The sequence below is a fragment of the Pristiophorus japonicus genome, chromosome 12 (assembly GCF_044704955.1).
Source record: "Pristiophorus japonicus isolate sPriJap1 chromosome 12, sPriJap1.hap1, whole genome shotgun sequence".
Lineage (NCBI taxonomy): Eukaryota > Metazoa > Chordata > Chondrichthyes > Pristiophoridae > Pristiophorus > Pristiophorus japonicus.
In genome coordinates, this window is record NC_091988.1 from 22,636,879 (window position 1) to 22,662,792 (window position 25,914).

General features: G+C 45.2%; 1 protein-coding gene across 7 annotated transcripts in view; it reads left to right on the forward strand.

The window, feature by feature from the left end:
- The window catches only part of prickle2b (prickle homolog 2b), a 323,079-nt gene that overhangs the window by 212,587 nt on the left and 84,578 nt on the right, over nucleotides 1-25,914 (forward strand). The window contains exon 1 of one of the 7 annotated variants that reach the window (XM_070895220.1): nucleotides 2,736-2,827. The exons of 5 other annotated variants lie outside the window; for them this stretch is intronic. The gene's annotated coding sequence lies outside the window, so the exon portion shown is untranslated. Of the gene's footprint in view, nucleotides 1-2,735; nucleotides 2,828-18,434; nucleotides 18,465-25,914 lie in introns of those variants that run through there. One more of the 7 variants, XM_070895221.1, reaches the window with a different exon arrangement.

Below are 25,914 nucleotides of genomic sequence, written 5' to 3' on the forward strand. Positions count from 1 at the left end.
CAAAATAGCTCCAATGTTTTTAAAGAAAATTGCTTGAAAAAGCATAATGTGTCACTTTCACAGTATTAGTACACAATGGCTTACATGCCAGCTGTACAAAGATGGCCTTGTGCATACTTTCAGGCATTTTGTTTTTAACTGAACAGGTGGTTAACACTGCAGTGTATTGTCAAGACAGATACCCACAGCCTGCAAAGGGAAAAGGCATATGAAGAAAGAGATTTGCAGTGCAGTCACTGAAATGGTATTGAATGCCGCTGCTTGGGAAAATGTCATCCCTTCATCTTCTAAAATGCATCCATTATTTTCCATAATCCTATAGTGGGTTTGTACTGACTTGACCTTTGATAAATAGTGACTAACACTAGTAATGACCAAGACCACTAAATTGCAGTTTTCACAGAAAAATGGTTGGAATTGCAGAACATGATCCTCAGTGCACTGCTAAAATTCCCAGGAGCTTCCTGTAATCTATATAATGAAAATGTACTTTGACTTATTCAGTAGCCTTAATTATAAATGGAAGGGATCATAAGAATGCATTCCCCAAAACAACAGTAAAGGTTTCAGAACACCATGTAATAAAAACTTAATTTTGCTCATTCCGCCACTGTAAACCAGTGGCCTACCTAATAATTGATTTATTTCTGTGGATGTTTGTCAGGCTTTCTGCATATGATCATAATGTGAATGCAGTTAGAAGGCATACGTGTAAATGGTTTCAAAATGGCAAGTGATGGATGGCTCGCAATTTTCTGGAACGGCAAAATTGGTGATGAATGCCGTAAGTTAGATCGTTGATCCTTCAATGGCGAATTCACACTAAAGTTTCCTGGAGAACTGATTAGACTACGCCACAGCGGGAATAGTGGTGAATCATGAGCAGTGCAGCCAATGGCACTTGGAATGATGACGGTATTCACAGGCTGTCAGGGCAGGGTCAATTTTGGGGAAAGATCGATCTTTGTTGATTTATAGAATCATTGGCCCCAAGTTTCCACATGATTTGCTCCTGATTTTTAGGAGCAACTGGTGTAGAACGGAGTATCTTAGAAATCAGAATTCTCGTAATTTAGTTTGCTCCAGTTCTAGTCAGTTAGAACAGTTTCACTTTGGAACCGAATTTTTTTTTCCACGTACGCCTGATTTCAAAATTTCGTGAGTGAAAACTAACTTAGAATGGAGTAAGTGAAGATTTTTGTACGCTCGAAAAAACCTTGTCTACACTTTAGAAAATCAGGCGTAGGGAATGGTGGGGGGGGGGTGTTTAAAGGGAAGTTTACAAACATTAAACACTTCAGTTTTACAAATAAAGAGCCATCATCAATAATAAATGATAAATACATCAATAAATCAACCAATAAATCAAAAAAAATTAATAAGAAAATTTTTTTTTTTTTAATCAATAAATAAAACATTTTCTACTTACCGACTGCAGCACCGGGAGCCCTCCAACAGCGTGCTGGGATGCACCCCTCAGTGTGTCTCTGTCAGTGTCTCTATCTCTCTGTCTGTCTGTGTGTCTCTCATTCTCTGTCTGTCAGTGTCTGTGTTTCTGACAGCAAGGGGAGGGGGAGGAGGGGGGTAGAGGGAGAGAGTGGGGGAAGGGGGAGGGATGGGGGAGAAGGGGGAGGGGGAGAAGGGGGAGAAAGGAGATTGGGGTGGGGGAAGGAGATTGGGGGGGGGGGGAAGGAGATGGGGGGGTGGGGGGCTGAACGGGCCGGGCCCGAGACTTCGGGCAGGGCCCGTCCCCAGCACAAGATTTACAGGTAGGTGGCGTCGGGTCGGGGGGGTGGTGGGAGGGAGGTCGGTTCAGTTCGGGTCGGAGGGAGGGAGAGGGAGGTCAGGTCGGGGGGAGGGAGGTCAGGTCGGATCCAGTCCGGGGGGGGGGGGGGAGCGGGTGTCCGGTCCGGGGTGGGGGGGGGGGGCGGGTGCCGGTCCGGAGGCGGGGGGGGTGTCGGGTCCGGTCCGGGGGGGGGGGAGCGCGAGTCAGGTCGGGAGGAAGCAGGAGCTGGCCGTGGGAGGAGCCTTATTCTCACAGCCCCAGTGAGGCCATTCGGCCAGGGCTAGGGGCTGCGTGCTTCAGGCCCCTCCCACACAGTTTCGGGCGCCTGGAGCTACTGCATTGCGTGCCCACTGTAGCGCGCATGTGCAGAGGTCCCGGCACTGTTTTCAGCGCAGGGACCTGGCTCCGCCCCCTACAGCTCCTGATGTGCTGCGCCGAGGGCCAGAGGACCTGCAGGGAGGAGGAGAATACGGAGGGTTTTTTTAGGCGCACTTTGTGGTCGGGACTGCGCCGTTCTAGGCGCGGCTCGAAACTTGGGCCCATAGAATGGTTACAGCACAGAAGGAGGCCATACGTCTCGTCAAGCCTATGCCGGCTCTCTGCAAGAGCGCTTCTGCTAGTCCCACTCCTCCGCCCTTTCCCCGTAAATTCATCACTGTGCAATTCTGTTTCTTTTTGTTCATTGCAATTAAATTGGCCTCATTCTGGTATAAGAAGCCACTAATCTTGGAGGAGGAATTTATTTTTAACTTTTATTTTTAACGAGCCATTGAAGAAATAAAGCTATTGAGGTTGTGTTAAAATAGTGTCAAACTGAAGACACTATATTGGAAAATAATGTTTTGTTTGAATTATTAATAAATCTATCGCATTTAGCAATAAGAATACTTATTAATTTCATTACAACAGTATCGACACTTGCGAAGTCGGATTTGATGAGGGTCAACGTGTATTGCTTTAGCACTACAATTTCCACAAGGACATCAGGGAAACACCTTTTTAGACTCTTTATCAAGACTCCATCATAAATCTATACAACAGGTAATGAGATTCCTACCAACAATCAATTCCACTGATACCATTGGTATTGAAAATGTAATATAATTTGGAGTAAAATCCTTGGATTTGAGGGCTGTGTAGTTCTTAACATTTACAGAATGAAAACTTTTTATAACCCACACTATCACAGTATTTTATTCTCCATTAAAAGTTACTTGTTAATAAAGTTGCTGATTAGATTCAGTGCTCCACTTTAATTGATAAAACTAAGCTAAAATAAAATTGTGAATATGACAAAAAAGTACAGACTACATTGATGACCCAATATATTGGGCAGGTATCCCTTTATAATCGTAATAGATTTTGGGGCCTTTTCGCCCAGTTGTGCCTGGGGTGAAATTGCCCCCGTAATTTGAAGTTAGGGCCGTGCCCCGCGATTTGCACCCTAGACCAGCGCGCACCTGGTGATGACATTATCACCGTGTGCGCTGACCCCTTTGCGCTCCATGGGAGAAATTTCCCCATGGGAGGTGAGGCTGGCATGGGCTGCTGACATCCACCCAGTGCACCCCTTAAAGGGGAGGCCATCCGTGCCTCGGGCCGCATTTTTTTTTGTCAGCCGATTCTTCCGTCAGCCGGACAGTGGTGGCCGTCGTCTCGACCGGGCCACCATCATGCAGTCCTGCACTCCTCCGAGTGCCGGGCCGCTGGCCGAGATTAACTAACGGGGAGGAGTGATGTGGCGAGTCAGCGCTACATGGACTTCCCCGTAGCATGACGCCTTGGGAGCGCCCCTCCAACAAGGTGGAGCGCCCGAGACAGCACTCTGCCTCTTTTGAGGGGCGCAAAGGGCAACTCCATGCTGGCGGTGGGACTTTCGGCCCAGGCGGTAAAAGTCCCAGGCTTGGAAAGTTACCGCTCCCGGACAGGGCGCAGGGCATTTTCGGCACCTTTGTGTTGAAATTGATATTTAAATTGATATTTGACACTTAAATAAAATTGCTTGTACATTCGTTTTATGTATCTCCTGGGTTACATAAAACAGAGGGGCCGAAATTGACCTGCACTGGGTTTGGGGCGATTATTTACAAATCAATGTTTTTTTGAGCAGGATTGACCTCTTTAAACAAAAGAAATGTTGGGTCCGATAATGGTGTGTTCTTGCTGCGCTCCCGGGGCATGATGCTCAGCGACGCGCTACGCACATCAGCACGGTGCTGATAATCTCAGCACTCCGCTGACTTGTCACGTCATGCCGCCGCATCGCAATATCCCTCCCCTTCTCTTAAAGGGTAGGGCCACTGCGATCTGAGCAGCAACTTCACTACCACCCACTGTGCCACCAGGGAGGGTTTTGGACAGCCAAGCATGTTGACAGCCCGGCTGAACCAGTGGCCGCCATTGTTGGGGCGACTGAAAAGTCGGCCAGCACAAAAAAGATGCCGGCCACTGTGGCACCACCTCCGCTATAAGGGCCGCCGGGGCGCCACTGCCACCACAGCTTCTCGCACCGCCCCATGGGGCAATTTTCCCTGCACGACGCAAAAGGGTTGGCGCCCAAGGCGTTAACGTCATCGCCATGCGTCCGCTGCACTAATCACGGGGCGTGGCGCTAAGCCCATTGCGCAGTCTGAATCCTGGGGGCACTTCCAAGGGGAGCTCTCTGGCCGCCACGCCCGGACGAAAACCCTTTAGCGCTCCATTATCGCCAGCCGGCGGTGCTCAGTAACCCTGCGCAAAGGGGCAGTTTCGACCCCGGAGTTTTTAAAGCAAATAGCAATGGAACAATGGACTGATAAAACACCACTACCAGGTCGCCAGGAACCTTTCAAAGTCTTAAGTAGTAATCACAACTGATTTTGACTGGGGAGAGAGCTAATTCACTTCGCACTATTCAGTGAGGGTCATGGAGGAGTGGCGCAAATGTCCAAGGAAATTACGGAGTGGCGTAACTAATGGCATTAGGCACTTATGCTAAAATATAAATTTCCTTGAACTGTGCTGTAATAATGGTATAAGCCATCAATGTATCATTACTATGGTGTAAGTTTTCTGGAAATTCTGGGCCAATATGTTGATTGCAAAGTGTAATTGCATGAACTAGAATTATGCAATCATATCTTTGTTTCCATCTCTTTACCGCACCCACCCGCCTCCCTTTTTCCAAAGCAAAGTCATGGTGAACACTGTGAACCTTTCCAATCCGGGAGGGAAAGCAGTCAGTCAGATATTATAAAACTGCCAGAAATAACCATCCAAGTTTATTTGACATTTTTCTTCTGGTCTACTTTACCATGTGGGGTAATCTTAAGTGTGAGCATACATCTTATCACTCAATAAATAAGTACAGCAGTGAGCTGAGCCAACTCGAATTAGAAATATTTCTGTTATTAACAATTTAAATAGGCTTAACCCATATTGGTAAATTTAAAGGTTAAAATTGTTTCCTGAGGACAGAGAAAGTCTATGTCTATGAGTTCCTGAGTCATACAGATCAAGATCATTTGAGGTTCAAATCTCGATCTGGTTCGATTTTTGATCTGCTTCGAACTAGCCATGCTACGGTAGTGATTATACAATCGGCCTTGACACCTCTAGATTATGGGCGTAAAAATTAGCCAAAGCTCCTGCTCCTGATTACTATCCAGTGACCCCTGCTTCGATTACGAGTGTGGACATCAGTTGAAGATAGGATTGGGCCGAGTTGTGATGCAGGGTTGTTCCTTCGAAAGAACGGGAGAAAATGGGCAAGGAAAATAAATGAAATACAAAAGTTAAAAAATATCAATTTAGCAATTTATGCTAACTGCATTTGATAGATTTAACATGTTTATTCATAATCCCTACAGTTCAAATAGTTTCTCTGCAGAATAACCAAATGAAAATTTGTGCAGAAGGGAAAATGTTATACTTGGTATAAATTACATGCAAGTGATTTAATATCACGATGAAGCTTTTTAGCAGAGTATTTTTATATTGACTAACGACAGTGACATCTCCTAAGATATGTGTGTTCAAAACTAATGGAAGACATCTCCTAAGAGGATAATTGATTGATACCTTTAGTATATACCTTTAGTATCAGTCTATTGTTCAGCATATTCAGCATTCACAACTATTTTTGAAATATTTTAACATATTGGGCCATAATTTGCTGTCAAAATAATGGTGAGACTAATAGTGTCGCTGTTATTTATGTGCAGGTGGTACTGCAACTTCGGGCGACACGCAGATATGTGGTTAAACTCAAATATCCAAAAATTGCAGTCCAAGTTGCGTCACTCCATCGTTAACTTCGCGAAAACCGCATCTCGTCTGCCTCACCATTGAATTGCATTATAAATCGCATGAAGTTGCTGCAGTTGCATGGTAAATACGAACTAAACTGACCACAGAAAATGAAGTCTGGTCATTAGAAGTCTTAAGTACCCTTTCAACGACATGATAAGTTTTCTTACTGCCAATCCACATCTCTGTCACTGAATATTAACTATTACAAATGTGGAGTCTCATTCCTTCAGGTTTTAATTGTTGTTGGAGATTTTAATTTTTTTAAAACTTTTTCTGTCTCTTTTTTCTCTCTCAATCCAATCTTTCTTTCTCTCTTGCTATTTCTCTTTCTGTATCTGATTTGACATTGAATTCATCCACTCTAATTTACACTTCCTTCTCGGTCGTTGCGCTGTAATTTCACAATACTTCAATCTGATTGGTTAAGGAGATGCACAGTTGCCTGCCCTGTTCACTGAGGTCCCAGATGCCATACTTCCCTCGCTGCGACATTATCAGCTCGCATTTTCAGCAACTTGCCACGCAAAAAATTTTAAAACCTAAACATGCAAGGGTGGGTCTAACTAACGGCAGACGCCGTCCAGCTAGAGTAAGTTATGGCCCAAAAGCCATTTTTGCTAAAATCCAGACACCAAGATAATTGGTGCATTGTAATTTGCTACTGTGTGTCCTCAGAATAGTCAGCATATTTTAAGACTGTTGGCATTTTTGATCACCCCTAAAGTCTTGCTGTACTACTTTCCACATAGATGAAGATTTATCTTCTGTTTAATTTACCTTCCATGGGCATTTAATGACAAGTGGCTATTCTTATTAAAACATTAGATTGAAATAAATTGCATTTATATAGCACTTTTCAAGATCTCAAGAATGTTATAATCGTTGGCTCAATTAAATTCTGCAGTTATTAGTCCCCTTCCTTCTATAGCTATAGGTAGAGCAGGACAGTGAACATTGTGAGCAAATTGAAAGAGCAGCAGAATTGCAGCATTACCAAGGGGATTTTAACTGTTCTGTTATAAGTTCCAATACGTTAGCACTAAATACAGAGGGAGGTAAGAAGGGATTATTTGTTGCTTACTCAGTATTTAGGAAGAATGCCAGCAGTGGCAATTTATTAGATTTAGTGTTTAGTGAAGAGCTGGAGATGATGTCTAATCTCTATGTACATACTAACAACAGTGACTGCACTTCAAAAGCAATGCATCGGATGTCCTGAGGCCATGATAATACACTATAGCAATCATAAGTTTTTTTCTTTCCATATTAGGAGGCAGAGAGCAATCAAAGAAGCATTGATCTTTTGAATGGTTTGTCAGGGCAGCTTGTGTATCAAGATAAGAAAATGTTTGTTGATCTAAATAGATATTTTGTGGCAGATTTTAACTCACCTCCCCCTGGTGGAAACTGGGTGAAGGGGCAGTTAAAATGGAGCAGAGACCTTAACCCACTTCATTCCCGCCTGATCTGGCCGACTGCAGTTTTAAATTCCAGACTGCAAGGACACCCACTGGACCAGTCCTCCTTTAAATATACAGATCAGCCTCTGATGATGTCATCAGCGTGCAATTGCTATTTTTACCTGACGCCTGAGCAGAGGTAGCTTTCCTGCCAGGGCAGAGGTGCCAGGTGGGCCCAATAAGGTAGAATTTATAAATATGTGCTCCTCTGGGCTCCACAAGCAATCCTTGGTCTTCCCACACCTCCCCTCGCCTCCCTCCCCAAACTACAACTGCCAAGCCATTCTGATCCACTTGTCTTGTGCTGGAAAGAGATCCTGTGGGTCCCTGCCAGTGTCCTCCGAGCCACCCTTTCTTAACGGCCAGGCAGTCGCTTTCCTCTGACTTCCGTTTTGGCCGGTAAGCGGCATGCCAATGAGGCCCAACCATGAAAATCAGCCAAGCCACCTTGCTGCCGCTTCCGGATGCAGTTGGCCACGCGCTAAGCTGCGTCCCCTCCCAAGGAGTAAAAATCAACACTTTGTATCTATTTTCATTTGTGAGATAATACCCTGGCCTCAGTTTTACAAGATTGGTATTTTAACTAAAATTGCTTCAGTAGAAGTATCTGAGGCAGTGGTTTTAGCTAAGATTAATTCTACTGCAAGACTAGATGCCATTTATTGCCAAGTGCTTGTGAAAATAGGAAGTTATATGTGAACCATTGGCACCCTAAGATTGAAGAATGGCTCATATGATCATATTTAAGAAAGGGAAGTTCATAGTTCATAGACCTGGTTGTCAGACAGGAAGCAAAGAGTAGGAGTAAATGGGTACTTTTCAGAATGGCAGGCAGTGACTAGTGGGGTACCGCAAGGTTCTTTGCTGGGGCCCCAGCTGTTTACACTGTACATTAATGATTTAGACGAGGGGATTAAATGTAGTATCTCCAAATTTGCGGATGACACTAAGTTGGGTGGCAGTGTGAGCTGCGAGGAGGATGCTATGAGGCTGCAGAGTGACTTGGATAGGTTAGGTGAGTGGGCAAATGCGTGGCAGATGAAGTATAATGTGGATAAATGTGAGGTTATCCACTTTGGTGGTAAAAACAGAGAGACAGACTATTATCTGAATGGTGACAGATTAGGAAGGGGGAAGGTGCAGCGAGACCTGGGTGTCATGGTACATCAGTCATTGAAAGTTGGCATGCAGGTACAGCAGGCGGTTAAGAAAGCAAATGGCATGTTGGCCTTCATAGCGAGGGGATTTGAGTACAGGGGCAGGGAGGTGTTGCTACAGTTGTACAGGGCCTTGGTGAGGCCACACCTGGAGTATTGTGAACAGTTTTGGTCTCCTTACTTGAGGAAGGACATTCTTGCTATTGAGGGAGTGCAGCGAAGATTCACCAGACTGATTCCCGGGATGGTGGGACTGACCTATCAAGAAAGACTGGATCAACTGGGCTTGTATTCACTGGAGTTCAGAAGAGTGAGAGGGAACCTCATAGAAACGTTTAAAATTCTGACGGGTTTAGACAGGTTGGATGCAGGAAGAATGTTCCCAATGTTGGGGAAGTCCAGAACCAGGGGTCACAGTCTAAGGATAAGGGGTAAGCCATTTAGGACCGAGATGAGGAGAAACCTCTTCAACCAGAGAGTGGTGAACCTGTGGAATTCTCTACCACAGAAAGTTGTTGAGGCCAATTCACTAAATATATTCAAAAGGGAGTTAGATGAAGTCCTTGCTACTCGGGGGATCAAGGGGTATGGCGAGAAAGCAGGAAGGGAGTACTGAAGTTTCATGTTCAGCCATGAACTCATTGAATGGCGGTGCAGGCTAGAAGGGCTGAATGGCCTGCTCCTGCACCTATTTTCTATGTTTCTATGACCCACGATCGTGACTTCACTAGGAGAAAAACTATTGGGAAGCAATGTGATATACTGCCATTTGGCGAGTGCAGCGGATATTCGGGATATCCGACGTGGATTTAGAAAGTGCTTGTTCTACTGCGCTAACTTGATTGAGTTCTTTGAGGTAATGCCCAGAATGGTGAATGAAAGTAGTCCAGAGGATACTGCTTATTTTATTTCCAAAAAGCATTTAATAAAATTCCTCATAGACAGAAATTAGAAAAAAATTAAACTTCATGAAGTCACCAGACAGTTAGCATGATGGATAGGCAGCTAGTTGAAATCATGTTAACAGGTCTGTTGCTAATGTTATTGAATCTGCTTCGGGACTAGTTATGGGAGGAGTTCTTCAAGGCCCTGTACTAGGTCCATTACTGTTCATCATTTTTATTATTGATCTAAAGGAAGACTTATTCAGTACCATTCTCAAATTTGCTGATGTGTATGGGAGTGTGTAATAGATAACAAATTGATACGTTGCAGGCTGAATTTGATAAGTTGGGTGAATGGACCAGTCTGGCAGATATAATTTAATGAGAACAAATATAGTTGTCTGGATGGGGTGAGGAAACTACAAGTATGTTTATGCCATGCAGATATGCCCATTGAGAAGCTCATCAGGAAAAAGATTTAAGGATTAGTAGTTGATTACTTGTTAAAAGTGCACATAGAGAAGGCAAATAACGTGTTGGGTTGTTTTGCTAGAACTATTGACTGCAAAAGAGGATTTCTATATTAGGCTGCATAAAACGTTGGTATTAGAATTTGTGACCAGTTTTGATTCCAGCACTTAGTAACAATGTCAAGGCAATGGAGAGGGTGCAGAGAAGGGCACCCAGGATGATACCAAATCTTAGACTGCTAGTTTATGAAAGTAGGCTCCAAGAGTTAGGTTTATTTACTTTGGAGAAGTGTAGGCTTCAATTGGATATGATTCAAGATATCAAAATGATGGAAGAATATGATAAGAGTTCAGTTAAATAGGTTATTTGAAATGGGTAAGGAAAGTAAGTCTAGCAATCATGCTTATAAAATCCATTGACGGAGTTGGAACTACCCTTCGGATTCAAACTTCTGCAGTGTATTGAGTATTTGTTTTTAAATCATTCTTGGCATATGGGTGTCCTTAAAAAGGTAACTTGACAGACTCCTGATAGAAGAGAACAAGTAGGTGGTCAGTTAATTTAGATTGTGATGGGTCTTGTGCAACTGTAGTTTCCAAGAACTTGCTTGATTGTATTAGAGAGTCAGAGGAATTTCCCAGAGATTTCCTGACCAGGCAACATTTGTTTTTCTCCTGTTTTATTTTGTTGCCTTTTCTAGGAAACAACGGGAGTCATTTTAATCTAACTTGGCAGGTGGGAAACTCATGGGATTGGGTGGAACACTGGTTCTACACTCCTCCCAATATTAAAATCAGGCAGGGTATAAAACCAATGTTGACCCCGATCCGTTTTCCAACTAGTGGTTAGGTTAAAATTATCCCCAATATTTATAGGTGGTGGGGAGACAGTGTACTGTGTGCAGCATTTGCTAGATGGAGGTCTTTTCATGCCCTTTTCATATGTTCGTATCTCATTGTATAAGAATTCTTACTCATATTGGAGGACCGTTTAAGATTTGCTAATGTTCCAGTTGATGGCTCTTAAGTGTAGCTAATAAATTGAAATCTTTTGCATTTCATTAGACATCAATATAACATAAAGCTGTGCTAAATCTGGGATTAATTTGGCTGCCCTATCTGAGAAGCTTTATTGTAATATAGGAGGGATATTATAGTTCAAATTTATTTCAGAGCTTTGTGAAAGATGGGAAAAGCATTCCATCCTGGTGTATCATTTAAAAGTGCTCAATATGATTGAGTGCAAAATGGATACTGTTCTGACAAAATTTTAAAAAAACTAATTTTGCTTTTTATAAAATCTCATGTAAACATAAGAACATTAAAAATACGAGCAGGATCTGCCATTTGGCCCCTCGAGCCTGCTCTGCTATTTAATAAGATCATGGCTGCTCTGATCATGGACTTGGTTCCACTTCCCTGCCCGCACCCCATAGCCCTTTATTCTTTTATCGCTCAAAAATCTGTCTTATCTCCGCCTTAAATATATTGAATGACCCAGCCTCCACAGCCCTCTGGGGTAGAGAATTCCATAGATTTACAACCCTCTGAGAGAAGAAATTCCTCCTCATTTCAGTTTTAAATGGGCAGTCCTTTATTCTATGTCCCTTAGTTTTAGTTTCTCCTACGAGTGTAAACATCCTCTCTGCATCCAACTTGTCGAGCCCCCTCATTATAAGAACATAAGAAATAGGAGCAGAAATAGGCCATACGGCCCCTCGAGCCTGTTACCCATTTAATACGATCATGGCTGATCCGATCATGGACTCAGGTCCACTTCCCTGCCCGCTCCCCATAACCCCTTATTCCCTTATCGGTTAAGAAACTGTCTATCTCTCAATAGCAAGAATGTCCTTCCTCAGATTAGGAGACCAAAATTGTACACAGTATTCAAGGTGTGGCCTCACCAAGGCCCTGTACAACTGCAGTAAGACCTCCCTGCTCCTATACTCAAATCCTCTCGCTATGAAGGCCAACATGCCATTTGCCTTCTTCACCGCCTGCTGTACCTGCATGCCAACTTTCAATGACTGATGTACCATGACACCCAGGTCTCGTTGCACCTCTCCTTTTCCCAATCTGTCCCCATTCAGATAATATTCTACCTTCCTGTTTTTGCCACCAAAGTGGATAACCTCACATTTATCCACATTATACTGCATCTGCCATGCATTTTCCCTCTCATCTAACCTGTCCAAGTCACCCTGCAGCCTCTTACCATCCTCCTCACAGCTCACACTACCACCCAGTTTAGTGTCATCTGCAAACTTGGAGATAGTACATTCAATTCCTTCATCTAAATCATTAATATATATTGTAAATCGCTGGGGTCCCAGCACTGAGCCCTGCGGCACCCCACTAGTCACTGCCTGCCATTCTGAAAAGGACCTGTTTATTCCTATTCTTTGCTTCCTGTCTGCCAACCAGTTCTCTATCCATGTCAATACATTACCCCCAATACCATGTGCTTTTATTTTGCACACCAAGGTCTTGTGTGGGACCTTGTCAAAAGCCTTTTGAAAGTCCACTGGTTCTCCCTTGTCCACTCTACTAGTTACATCCTCAAAATTCTCGAAGATTTTTCAAGCATGATTTCCCTTTCATAAATCCATGCTGACTTGGACCGATCCTGTTGCTGCTTTCCAAATGCGTTGCTATTACATCTTCAATAATTGATTATCAACATTTTCCCCACTACTGATGTCAGGCTAACTGGTCTATAATTCCCTGTTTTCTCTCTCCTTCCTTTTTTAAAACGTGGGGTTACATTAGCTACCCTCCAATCCTTAGGAATATATCCAGAGTCTATAGAATGTTGGAAAATTACCACCAATGCATCCACTATTTCTAGGGTCACTTCCTTAAGTACTCTGGGATGCAGACTATCAGGCTCTGGGGATTTATCAGCCTTCAATCCCATCAATTTCCCTAACACAATTTCCCAGCATGCTAACGTGAAATATCTCCTTAAATGTACGCCACTGTTCATCAACCATCCTACACTTTAATCTAATTTCCCAGTCCACTTTAGCCAACTCTGCCTTATACCTTTGTAGTCTCCTTTATTTAATCTTAGTACGCTGGTTTGAGATCCAACTTTCCCGCCCTCCATCTGAATTTGAAATTGAACCATGCTTGTCTATATCCCTTTGCAGATTTTTTTTGTGTCGTCCTCACAATTTGCTTTCCCACCCATCTTTGTATCATAAACAAACTTGACTACATTACTCTCAGTCCCTTCGTCCAAGTCATTAATATAGATTATAAATAGTTGAGGCCCCAGCACCAATCTCTGCGGCACCCCACTAGTTATTGTTTACCAACCGGAAAATGACTCATTTATCCGACTCTCTGTTTTCTGTTAGTTAGCCAATCCTCTATCCATGCTAATATATTACCCCCAACCCCGAGAACTTTTATCTTGTGCAGTTACCTTTTATGCGGCACCTTATCGAATGCCTTCTGGAAATCCAAATACCCCACATCCACTGGTTCCCCTTATCCACCCTGCTCGTTACATCCTCAAAGAACTCCAGCAAATTTGTCAAAAATGATTTCCCTTTCATAAAACCATGCTGACTCTGCTTGATTGAATTATGATTTTCCAAATGTCCTGCTACTGCTTCCTTAATAATGGACTCCAGCATTTTCCCAATGATCGATGTTAGGCTAACTGGTCTATCGTTTCCTGCTTTCTATCTGCCTCCTTTTTTAAATAGGGACATTACATTTGTGGTTTTCCAATCCGCTGGGACCTCCCCAGAATCCAGGGAATTTTGGTAGATTACAACCAATGCATCCACTATCTCTGCAGCCACTTCCTTTAAGACCCTAGGATGCAAGCCATTGGGTCCAGGGACTTGTCCGCCTTTAGTCCCATTATTTTACCGAGTACTACTTCTTTAGTACCCTTGATTATCCACTATTGGGATGTTTTTAGTGTCTTCTGTGAAGACCGATACAAAATATTTCAACCCAGAAAACTTCCATTTATTTGTTCAATTATTTTAAAGTAATATGACTGCTTTTATGAGGAGAACAATGTTATAACATGAACAATATTAAATAATGCTTGCAAAAATTTTTGTGACAAAAAGGATAGTAAAACTACTAGATAAAAACTTTGACTTAAATTCTAAACTGGAAATGGCCATAAATGCATCACTAATAATTGTAGTTTAAAAGTAGCGCAAATATATAAGTTAATAAGGCCATAAAAAAGCAAACCAAGCACTGAGGTTCATTTCTAGAGGGATAAAATTGAAAAGCAGAGAAGTTATGTTAAACGTGGTTAGACTATCTTTGGAGTGCTGTGAACAGTCCTGGTCTCCATTTAATAAAAAGGAGATAGAGGCACTTGAGAAGGTGCAAATAAGATTTATTAGAATGATACCAGAACTGAGAAATTATACCTACCAGAAAAGATTGAACAGGCTGGTGCTCTTTTCTATACAGAAGAAAAGACTGAAAGGTGATGTGAGGAGGTCTTTAAGATTATGAAAGGATTTTATAAGGTAGAAGTAGAGAAGATGTTTCTACTTGTGGGCGAGACCAGAATTACGGACCATAAATATAAGATAATCACTAATAAATCCAATCAGTGCTTCAGGAGAAACTTCTTTACCCAGAGAGTGGTTAGAATGTGGAACTCGCTACCACAAGGAGTAGTTGAGGTGAATAGCATTGATGCATTTAATGGGAAGCTAGATAAGCACATGAGGGAGAAAGGAATAGAAGGATATGTTGATGGGGTTAGATGAAGAAGGGTGGGAGGAGTTCATGTACAACATAAAAACCGGCATCGACCTGTTATGACGAATGGCCTGTTTCTGTACCGTAAATACTTCGTAATTCTAAAAAGATAACATTCGCACCAGAAAATAATCCTTCCTCTGCCTTAGCCATGGAAAGCATGCAATTTCAAGAGAATTACTGAGCTAGGATTGGAGGGATGCACAGTGATAGATAGATTTTTAACCAATAAGGGAATTAAGGGTTATGGGGAGCGGGCGGGTAAGTGGAGCTGAGTCCACGGCCAGATCAGCCATGATCTTTTTGAATGGCGGAGCAGGCTCGAGGTGCTAGATGGCCTACTCCTGTTCCTAATTCTTATGTTCTATGTTCTTATGTGAGTGGGCTTTCCAATGGGATTCCCACTTTATGTGATCTATATGCTGGAGTGTCTGGAAAGGTCGCGGTGGTGGGGGGGGAGGCCCTCTTGTGAAGCGGGGGAAGGTTTACAGGTGCTCCTCCAGCTGCCACCTTAGGGAGGCTGCTCTGCAATGAGATGAATCTGTTTCAGATGTTGGTGCACATCAGGGCAGAGGATTCCATCACTATCCCAACCATTTGCCACACATCTTGGGAAGTGCCATTTATATGTATCTGATGCTCTGCTAACATCCGTCTCTTTATGGCAGGACCACTGAGATCATCTCTTTGTTCTGCTAACATGTCTCGTGCTTCTGCCCAACTACATACAGCTCCACAACAACATCGACATTCTCTGGCTTCCTTGTGCTCCATGTCTCATCACTTGTTAATTACCCATCTGCACTATCTGTACTCTCTTGAATGGGTGTCTGCACTGCTGTGTCCAAGGGAATGGGTGAATGACAAGGTGGGTGCATCTTCGCCAGTGGCATCCCACTATTCTCAAATTTGTGCTAGCTACATTTCCACATCAGCCTCATTTAGAAGCTCATCGTTTTCCTTCTTTAGCTCCAGCCATTTCAGTCTCAATTCCAAAAGCCTGCTCAACCCTTTAATTGCATGGCCCATTTTAAATAATGAAATTGTGCCCTTGCTCCATTCCCTTCTCGAATTTCTCAAGTTCCCCTCCAGCATATGTGGTTCCTTGCTATCGGGATATCCACTGGCATTATTTCAATTAGCTAACCCTGGAATCTCTGATGGGGTCAGCCTCCTCTGATTTTGGTGGGCATACATTCCACGAAAGATAATCTGCCAGTTTCACCACCTTCAATGCGGTTCTGCCACTAAACACATCCTCCCCATCCCTCTCAGCATTCCAAAGGCACCATTGTTTCCGTGATAGCTTGGTTCACTCTTCCATCATTCCTACCACCTGCACCCTTTCTCCTGGCAACTTCCCAAGCAAGCACAATGCATATATTACATAAGATTACATAGGATATACAGCACAGTAACAGGCCATTCGGCCCAACCAGTACATGCTGGCGTTTATGCCTGCCCATTCATTCTCTTCCCGCCACTCCACTGCCCAGGGGCTTAAACACTCCTTCTGTATGAGACAGCAATTTACATGTAATTACTCCAACCAAGTAGACTGTATTTTCTGCTCACAATGCAGGGAAGCCAATGCAGATTGGGTGATCGCTTTGTTGAACACCTCCATTCTGTCCGCAGGTGCAACCTCGAGCCCCCTGTTGCTCAGTCCCAATACCATTCTGATTTCTATCTTTTGTCTTCCGCACTGTTCCAATGAAGCTTGAGGAACCGCACCTCATCTTTCTACCAGGAAGTTTACAGCCCTACTTTAACAACTTCAGACCTCAACTGAAGCTCCAATTTTCTCTCTGGCAGGCAGTAGTTTCCAGCAATATTTAATGTGTATGCTGGCATTTTTGGGATGGGAGAACAAGAAGGTTGATACTTGGAGTGGGAACGCCACATCGGAACATGATTGTAGTCTGCATCCTTGGTGTTGACCTGCTTTTTTTCTTCCGTCAGATTCCAGACCACTGGAACTTATTCCGCCTTGACGGTTTTTCACAGTTCCCATTCTACCTATCTCTCTTCAACTGTTCGCACTCGGATTTTAGCTTGGGCGAGAATCGGGGGTGGATGGGGGGGGGCGAGGGCGAGGTGAAATTGAATGGAAAAGAAAATTGAATGAGGTGTAAAACAGGCTGCCGATTCGCTATCATCCGTTTTTCGCCTGACGATGAAAGTTAATAATACCCCCAATGTGCGTTGACATCCCTGTTTGGTTTACTTTGGAAATGGGAAGGCTTCATAGTTGTGTTCTTGTATGTGCACAGCTCTTAATCTTAACTACAGTGTTATGGAACGGTGTCAAATGTTTCCTCACATTTGGACGGGGGATTTGTAGCGAGCTTCTTGGGAAGTGCCATTCATATGTATCTGATGCTCTGCTAACATCCGTCTCTTTATGGCAGGACCACTGAGATCATCCGTTGGAGTTGCATACTTTGTAGTAGCTGATTTCAAAATGGGATTGATGGAGGCTTGAGAACAGGTTGCACTGGTGGTTGCAGCACAACTTGCGAAAGGAGTAGAGAAAGAAAACAATGACAGTAAGATGTTGAACTACGTAGTCAAAACAGCAGAATATAGGCCAGAGGAAGTAATGATCGAACTTCGTAGTAATCTGGTCAAACGACTCCTTGAATACAATGCCTAGGTCTGGTCGCCAAGAAACAAAAGGAAGTTCAAATATTTGAGGCAGTGCCAGGAAGAGCTACTTAGTTGATTGCCAGTGTCGGGCCTGAGTTGTGAGGAAAGACTGGAAAATCTTGGGCGTTTCAATCTAGAAAGGGTGGCCGGAGTCTTCCCAACCCTGCAAGTGTGGGTTTGGAGGCGGGCCCGCTGTCAAAATGGCCTTGATTGTCAGCAGGGCCAAAACCCGCTCTGAACCCGCCTCCGTGGCAGTGGTAGTCAAAGTCACTCTTGCCCTCAACTTCTTCACCTCAGGCTCCTTCCAGGCATCTGCCACAGACATTAGCGGCATTTCCCAGTCTGCCGCCCACAGATGCCTCAGGCGGGTCACCGATACCCTGTTTAACAATTCGGGCAACTATATAAAGTATGTCACTAAGCCATTGTGACTGAGCGGGCGATTGGCATTACCACTCTGACTGGCTTCCCACGGATCCAGGGAGTGATTGTCTGCAGACAATTAGGGCACGCCATCACAATCCGAGAGCTTTTGTAAACTGCAAGGGTTTCCACTCCCTAAACGTTCAGCTGTTGTGTAACCACAGTAAAATCATCATACATGTGTGCGCCAAGTTCCCTGGCAGCTGCCATGCTTCGTACATGCTGTGCCACTCCACCGTCCCTCAATTGTTTTGCACCGCCAACCAGTCTTTCAGGTTGGCTGCTTCGGGACAAAGGCTATCCCCTCAAGACATGGCTGCTGACACCTTTGAGGATTCCAGTGAACGAGGCTGATGGACAGTACAATCAGAGCCTCATCTCCTCGAGAGGTATAATCGAGCAAACTCTAGGGTTGCTTAAAATGCGGTTCAGATACCAGCGACGGTATCCAGAATAGTCGTGATCTGCTGTGCTCTGCACAATATCACTCAGCAGTGAAGACTGGCACTAGATAATGAAGACAGTGCAGAGCGAAGAGCCTCGTTGGAAGAGGAGGAGCAGACCTGGAGAAGCCAGCACTGCCATTAAGACTAGTGCGTGAGAACGTTGCTGCTTGTAATCCCAGGGAAGCCCTCATAAATACCAGGTTCCAGTAACTTTGTGGAGGTCATACATTTGCCTGGCACAGGCGTCCACATGTTGGCATCATCCCACACCACCATAAAGCATTCAATCAATAACTACTTCCTTCTTTTCATCATCAGCACCATTGCTGCATGTCAAATCAGCCCTGACCCTACACTCTGCCACCTCCATTCTATCCCACACATCTGGCTGCGACTGCAAAGTGTGACAAAGAAATGATTAAATTACATTGCTCCATATTTTACAACCATCATAATGGTAGTGATAAACACACCCGAGTGATGACCTTTGTGACTATTTGTATGGGATCTTTCTTTTCAGGGTGCTTTGACATTGTGCTACCCCGTGGCTTCAGCAGAGGTAGAGGCAGCCTCCTCGCCTCCCTGCTGCAGCTGCTCAGATGGCTTTGGCAGTCGTCCTCTGGGCTTTGGGGCCTGTGAGGCCCCTGGACTGTGCAGGGGCAGATTCAGCGATCCCTCTTTGGGGAGGCATCTGGGGCTCTGACCAAGGGTCTGACAAGGGGGTGGAGCGGAGCCGCCACTTACATCTCCCCTCTCATGGGACACCCGCACTTCCGTGCTAGTAAGGAACTGGAGAGCACCTTGCTGCACTTCAGTGAGGACATTAGGGCTCACATCTATACTGACATCCTTCCTCGAAAGGAAGTCTATGAGCCTCTGGTTTCTCTCCTCCATAGATGACCATCTAACATAGAAACATAGAAAATAAGTGCAGGAGTAGGCCATTCGGCCCTTCGAGCCTGCACCACCATTCAATAAGATCATGGCTGATCATTCCCTCAGTACCCCTTTCCTGCTTTCTCTCCATACTTCTTGATCCCCTTAGCTGTAAGGGCCATATCTAACTCCCTCTTAAATATATCCAATGAACTGGCATCAACAACTCTCTGCGGCAAGGAATTCCACAGGTTAACAACTCTCTGAGTGAAGAAGTTTCTTCTCATCTCAGTCCTAAATGGCCTACCCCTTATCCTAAGACTGTGTTCCCTGGTTCTGGACTTCCCCAACATCGGGAACATTCTACCCGCATCTAACCTGTCCAGTCCCATCAGAATCTTATATGTTTCTGTGAAATCCTCTCTCATCCTTCTAAACTCCAATGTATAAAGGCCCAGTTTATCCAGTCTCTCCTCATATGTCAGTCCTGCCATCCCGGGAATCAATCTGGTGAACCTTTGCTGCACTCCCTCAATAGCAAGAACGTCCTTCCTCAGATTAGGAGATCAAAGCTGAACACAGTATTCCAGGTGAGGCCTCACCAAGTCCCTGTACAACTGCAGTAAGACCTCCCTGCTCTTATACTCAAATCCCCTAGCTATGAAGGCCAACATACCATTTGCCTTCTTCACCACCTGCTGTACCTGTATGCCAGCTTTCAATGACTGATGAACCATGACACCCAGGTCTTGTTGCACCTCCCCTTTTCCTAATCTGCCGCCATTCAGATAATATTCTGCCTTTGCGTTTTTGCCCCCAAAGTGGATAACCTCACATTTATCCACATTATACTGCATCTGCCATGCATTTGCCCACTCACCTAACCTGTCCATGTCACCCTGCAGCCTCCTAGCGTCCCCCTCACAGCTCACACCGCCACCCAGTTTTGTGTCATCTGTAAACTTGGAGATGTTACACTCAATTCCTTCATCCAAATCATTGATGTGTAGTGTAAAGAGCTGGGGTACCAGCACTGCGCCCTGTGGCACTCCACTAGTCACTGCCTGCCATTCTGAAAAGGACCCATTTAGGCCGACTCTCTGCTTCCTGTCTGCCAACCAGTTCTCTATCCACATCAGTATATTACCCCCAATACCATGTGCTTTGATTTTGCACACCAATCTCTTGTGTGGAACCTTGTCAAAAGCCTTTTGAAAGTCCAAATACACCACATCCACTGGTTCTCCCTTGTCCACTCTACTAGTTACATCCTCAAAAAATTCCAGAAGATTTGTCAAGCATGATTTCCCCTTCATAAATCCATGCTGACTTGGACCGATCCTGTCACTGCTTTCCAAATGCGCTGCTATTTCATCCTTAATAATTGATTCCAACATTTTCCCCACTACTGAAGTCAGGCTAACTGGTCTAGAATTACCCGCTTTCTCTCTCCCTCCCTTTTTTAAAAAGTGGTGTTCCATTAGCTACCCTCCAGTCCATAGGAACTGATCCAGAGCCGATAGACTGCTGGAAAATGATCACCAATGCATCCACTATTTCTAGGGCCACTTCCTTAAGTACTCTGGGATGCAGACTATCAGGCACCGGGGATTTATAGGCCTTCAATCCCATCAATTTCCCTAACACAATTTCCCGCCTAATAAGGATATCCTTCAGTTCCTCCTTCTCACTAGACCCTCGGTCCCCTTGTACTTCCAGAAGGTTATTTGTGTCTTCATTCGTGAAGACAGAACCAAAGTATTTGTTCAATTGGTCTGCCATTTCTTTGTTCCCCATAATAAATTCACCTGAATCGACTGCAAGGGACCTCCATTTGTTTTCACTAATCTTTTTCTCTTCACATATCTATAGAAGCTTTTGCAGTCAGTTTTTATGTTCCCGGCAAGCTTCTTCTCGTACTCAATTTTCCCCTTCTTAATTTAAGCCCTTTGACCACCTCTGCTGAATTCTAACTTTCTCCCGGTCCTCAGGTTTGCTGCTTTTTCTGGCCAATTTGTATGCCTTTTCCTTGGATTTAACACTATCCTTAATTTCCTTTGTTAGCCACGGTTGAGTCACCTTCCCCGTTTTATTTTTACTCCAGACAGGGATGTACAATTGCTGAAATTCATCCATGTGATCTTTAAATGTTTGCCATTGCCTATCCACTGTCAACCCTTTAAGTATCATTTGCCAGTCTATTCTAGCCAATTCACGCCTCAAACCATCGAAGTTACCTTTCCTTCAGTTCAGGACCCTAGTCTCTGAATTAACTGTGACACTCTCCATTCTAATAAAGAATTCCACCATGTTATGGTCACTCTTCCCCAAGGGGTCTCGCACAACAAGATTGCTAATTAGTCCTTTCTCATTACACATCACCCAATCTAGGATGGCCAGCTCCCTGGTTGGTTCCTCGACATATTGGTCGAGAAAACCATCCCTAATACACTCCAGGAAATCCTCCTCCACCGCATTGCTACCAGTTTGGTTATCCTAATCAATATGTAGATTAAAGTCACCCATGATAACTGCTGTACCTTTATTGCATGCATCCCTAATTTCTTGTTTGATGCTGTCCCTAACCTTACTACTATTGTTTGGTGGTCTGTACACAACTCCCACTAGCGTTTTCTGCCCCTGGGTATTCCATAGCTCCATCCATACCGATTCCACATCATCCAAGCTAATGTCCTTTTTTTACTATTGCATTAATTTCCTCTTTAACCAGCAATGCCACCCCGCCTCCTTTTCCTTTCTGTCTATCCTTCCTAAATGTTGAATACCCCTGGATATTGAGTTCCCATCCTTGGTCACCCTGGAGCCATGTCTCCGTGATGCCAATTACCCGTTAACTGCTATCTGCACAGTTAATTCGTCCACCTTATTCCGAATACTCCTCGCATTGAGGCACAGAGCCTTCAGGCTTGTCTTTCTAACACACTTTGCCCCTTTAGAATTTTGCTGTAATGTGGCCCTTTTTGCTTTATGCCTTAGGTTTCTCTGCCCTCCACTTTTACTTTTCTTCTTTCTATCTTTTGCTTCTGCCCCCATTCTACCTTCCCCTGTCTCCCTGCATAGGTTCCCATCCCCCTGCCATATTAGTTTAACTCCTCCCTAACAGCACTAGCAAACATTCCCCCTAGGACATTGATTCCGGTCCTGCCCAGGTGCAGACCGTCCGGTTTGTATTGGTCCCACCTCCCCCAGAACCGGTTCCAATGTCCCAGGAATTTGAATCCCTCCGTTGTGCACCACTCTTCAAGCCACGTATTCATCTGAGCTATCCTGCGATTCCTACTCTGACTAGCACTTTGCACTGGTAGCAATCATGAGATTACTACTTTTGAGGTCCTACTTTTTAATTTAGCTCCTAGCTCCCCAAATTCATCTTGTAGGACCTCATCCCGTTTTTTACCTATATCGTTGGGTACCTATATGCACCACGACAACTGGCTGTTCACCCTCCCTTTTCAGAATGCCCTGCACCCCTCCGAGACATCCTTGATCCTTGCACCAGGGAGGCAACATACCATCCTGGAGTCCTGGTGCGGCCGCAGAAACGTCTATCTATTCCCCTTACAATTGAATCTCCTATCACTATAGCTCTCCCACTTTTTTTCCTGCCCTCCTGTGCGGCAGAGCCACCCACGGTGCCATGGACTTGGCTGCTGCTGCCCTCCCCTGATGAGTCATCCCCCTCAACAGTACCCAAAGTGGTGTATCTGTTTTGCAGGGGGATGACCGCAGGGGACCTCTGCACTACCTTCCTTGCACTGCTCTTCCTGTTGGTCATCCATTCCCTATCTGACTGTGTACCCTTTACCTGCGGTATGACCAACTCACTAAACGTGCTATTCACATCATTCTCACCATCGTGGATGCTCCAGAGTGAATCCACCCGCAGCTCCAGTGCCGCAATGCGATCCGTCAGGAGCTGCAGGCGGATGCACTTCCCGCACATGTAGTCGTCAGGGACACCAGAAGCGTCCCTGACTTCCCACATAGTACAGGAGGAGCATAACACGTGTACGAGCTGTCCTGCCATAACTTAACCCTTAGATAAACTTAAATTGGCAACAACAATGCTAAATGTTACTTACTGATATAGAAAAGAAAAAGAAAAACTACTCACTAATCACCAGCCAATCACTTAACCCCTTGGCTGTGACGTCACCTTTCGATTTCTTTCTACTTCTTTTTTGCCTTCTCAGCCTGCTGCAGCTGCACAAGCTGAGCATCCTCCTCAACACTGCCGCTCCCTGACTGACTGCTGGGTCTTTATAGGCCTCTCCTCTGACCTCCCGAGCCTCCTCCTCAACACTGCCGCTCCCTGACTGACTGCTGGGCCTTTATAGGCCTCTCCTCCGACCTCCCGAGCCTCCTCCTCGACACTACCGCTCCCCGACTGACTGCTGGGCCTTTATAGGCCTTTCCTCCGACCTCCCGAGCCACCTCCTCGACGCGCCTCGCTCCCCGACTGACTGCTGGGCCTTTATAGGCCTTTCCTCCGACCTCCCGAGCCTCCTCCTCGACACTACCGCTCCCCGACTGACTGCTGGGCCTTTATAGGCCTTTCCTCCGACCTCCCGAGCCTCCTCCTCGATACTACCACTCCCCGACTGACTGCTGGGCCTTTATAGGCCTTTCCTCCAACCTCCCGAGCCGCCTCCTCGACGCGCCTCGCTCCCCGACTGACTGCTGGGCCTTTATAGGCCTCTCCTCCGACCTCCCGAGCCTCCTCCTCGACGCACCTTCATAGATGACAGTTTATTTAGAAGAGAATCCATGTTGTCATTACACTGGCGCTGGGATTCCTCCATGCAGGTGGCCATCCTATCATCCTATCCATCGAGGAAGCAATACATGCCACTGACTGTGCCACGGTGCTGCTCATGTTGGAGATGGACTCCTCCATTCTCTGCACACTCCTAGTCAGCGCAGTCGCAAAACCAGTCAGAACCTCCTGCACTTGTTCTTGCAGCTCCAGGATGGCCCCCGAGAGTCGCGTCTGCATGCAGCCGAGCAGAGCTTGAGTCTCCTGCGCCCTCCGACGAGGAGTTTCCACTGCCGTCACTGACTCCATCATCTATTCTTGCTCACTTGTGATCTGTGAGACACCAGGTGACAATACTACTCTATCTCGCGACGACCCCACCGAGGTGTGCATCTCTGCACTGGTGCTGGTTTGCATTCTGTGAGGTGACGCTGCACCCTCAGACTCTGAGGAGTCTTGTACCTCTTGCTCTTGGACAGCGGGGAGGGTGGGGCGGGGCAGGCTTGAGGCTCCAATGGACCTGTTGGAGAGTAAAGACATGATTTAAATATATGATATCTCAAGTGCAAACACATAGCATTATACACATCATCACCATTAATTTTCTGATCTCCTAAAACCCCATATGAGGGATTGATGAAAGGCATGCAACTGTATGGATAATAATTCTGTCACCAGCTTCTTCTGTTGAGCCCCTCTCTCCGTCCCCCACACCAGCAATATCGAGTGCTGCCTCCTCAGTGCTTGTCAAATGATTGGCTGAGGGCCTCCTCCTGTTCTCTCCCTCTTACTGTGGGCAATCTTTTCCTGCAAAGAGGCAAAGAAGAGAAGGTTGATGAACATAAGAACATAGGAATTAGGAACAGGAGTAGGCCATCTAGCCCCTCGAGCTGCTCCGCCATTCAATAAGATCATGGCTGATCTGGCCGTGGACTCAGCTCCACTGACCCGCCCGCTCCCCGTAACCCTTAATTCCCTTATTGGTTAAAAATCTATCTATCTGTGACTTGAATACATTCAATGAGCTAGCCTCAACTGCTTCCTTGGGCAGAGAATTCCACAGATTCACAACCCTCTGGGAGAAGAAATTCCTTCTCAACTCGGTTTTAAATTGGCTCCACCGTATTTTGAGGCTGTGCCCCCTAGTTCTAGTCTCCCCGACCAGTGAAAACAACCTCTCCGCCTCTATCTTGTCTATCCCTTCCATTATTTTAAATGTTTCGATAAGATCACCCCTCATCCTTCTGAACTCCAACGAGTAAAGACCCAGTCTACTCAATCTATCATAGAAACATCGAAAATAGGTGCAGGAGTAGGCCATTCGGCCCTTCTAGCCTGCACCGCCATTCAATGAGTTCATGGCTGAACATGCAACTTCAGTACCCCATTCCTGCTTTCTCACCATACCCCTTGATCCCCCTAGTAGTAAGGACTACATCTAACTCCTTTTTGAATATATTTAGTGAATTGGCCTCAACAACTTTCTGTGGTAGAGAATTCCACAGGTTCACCACTCTCTGGGTGAAGAAGTTCCTCCTCATCTCGGTCCTAAATGGCTTACCCCTTATCCTTAGACTGTGTCCCCTGGTTCTGGACTTCCCCAACATTGGGAACATTCTTCCTGCATCTAACCTGTCTAACCCCGTCAGAATTTTAAACGTTTCTATGAGGTCCCCTCTCATTCTTCTGAACTCCAGTGAATACAAGCCCAGTTGATCCAGTCTTTCTTGATAGGTCAGTCCCACCATCCCGGGAATCAGTCTGGTGAACCTTCGCTGCACTCCTTCAATAGCAAGAATGTCCTTCCTCAGGTTAGGAGACCAAAACTGTACACAATACTCCAGGTGTGGCCTCACCAAGGCCCTGTACAACTGTAGCAACACCTCCCTGCCCCTGTACTCAAATCCCCTCGCTATGAAGGCCAACATGCCATTTGCTTTCTTA